This window comes from Periplaneta americana, chromosome 12, assembly GCF_040183065.1.
Source record: "Periplaneta americana isolate PAMFEO1 chromosome 12, P.americana_PAMFEO1_priV1, whole genome shotgun sequence".
In the NCBI taxonomy this organism is placed as follows: Eukaryota; Metazoa; Arthropoda; class Insecta; order Blattodea; family Blattidae; genus Periplaneta; species Periplaneta americana.
In genome coordinates, this window is record NC_091128.1 from 43,916,037 (window position 1) to 43,917,204 (window position 1,168).

At 38.2% G+C, this 1,168-nt stretch overlaps 1 protein-coding gene across 3 annotated transcripts in view; it reads left to right on the top strand.

Moving 5' to 3' along the window:
* LOC138710351 (probable ATP-dependent RNA helicase DHX34) overlaps positions 1-1,168 on the top strand; it is a 142,482-nt gene that overhangs the window by 87,071 nt on the left and 54,243 nt on the right. The window lies entirely within an intron of this gene.

Consider the following 1,168-nt stretch of genomic DNA (forward strand, 5'->3'; position numbering starts at 1 on the left):
CATTCTTGATGCGATATCACACAGATGGAGACGCATTTCTTGATCAAATTGTGACTGGTGATGAGACCTGGGTGTCTCACAACACCCCAGAGACCAAGCGCCAATCACGTCAGTGGCATCATCCCTCATCACCCAAGAAACCGAGAAAATTCAAACAGACTCTCTCAACACAAAAAGTCATGGCTACTGTCTTTTGGGTTTGCAAAGGTGTTCTTTTGCTGGATTTCATGCCAAAAGGCACTACGATCAATGCAAATTGTTATTGTGAGACTTTACGAAAACTACGGCGAGTCATCCAAAACAAGAGGCGAGGAATGCTTTCGAGAGGAGTTGTGCTTCTTCACGACAACGCCCGCCCGCACACTGCTGCTTCAACTCGAGAATTGCTGGATCAATTCGGTTGGGAAATCTTTGATCATCCGCCCTATAGTCCAGACCTTGCTCCTAGCGATTTTCACCTTTTCACTAAGCTGAAAGACTTTCTGGGTGGTACGTGTTTTGGAAGTGATGAAGAGTTGAAGAAGACAGTGAACACCTGGCTTAATGAACTGGCGGCAGAGGAGTATAACACGGGAATTCTAAAGCTAGTGAACAGATATGACAAATGTTTAAATGTAGGTGGTGATTATGTAGAGAAGTAAGGGAAGCTTCAGTTATGTAACAGACTTTGTTTTTTCAAATAAATATATATTTTTTTAATTATTACAACAAAACGGTCGTTATTTCCTGGATCCCCCTCGTATTATTTGTGAATATATTTAATGTTAAATCAGTCAATTATCATTCTTGTCTCTATTAATGTATTAATAATGTAGATTGCCAAATGGAAAATCATGCCAGGTGGAATTATAAATTAATATATTATAATAAAACTTTTAATACTAAACTTCTGAAAACTTTATAGTAGGCTACAAATATCTAGTAATTATTGTTTTACATAGCGAAAAAAATGTGGGGCAGTCTGGGAAATGTGGAAGAGTTGCAACCCTATTGCTAATGCTGCTTTCCTTAAACATTCTGAACAGATATCAGTAAAACCTGGGCTATGGAATTACACGTCAGAACTGGTAAAAAGTGTACTAACTCCACAGCTCTCTTACAAAATTAAAACGACACAGATGTTTTGTTCCGATTTTAGGTCGCACTGGAGTATAATAAAATAAAGTAA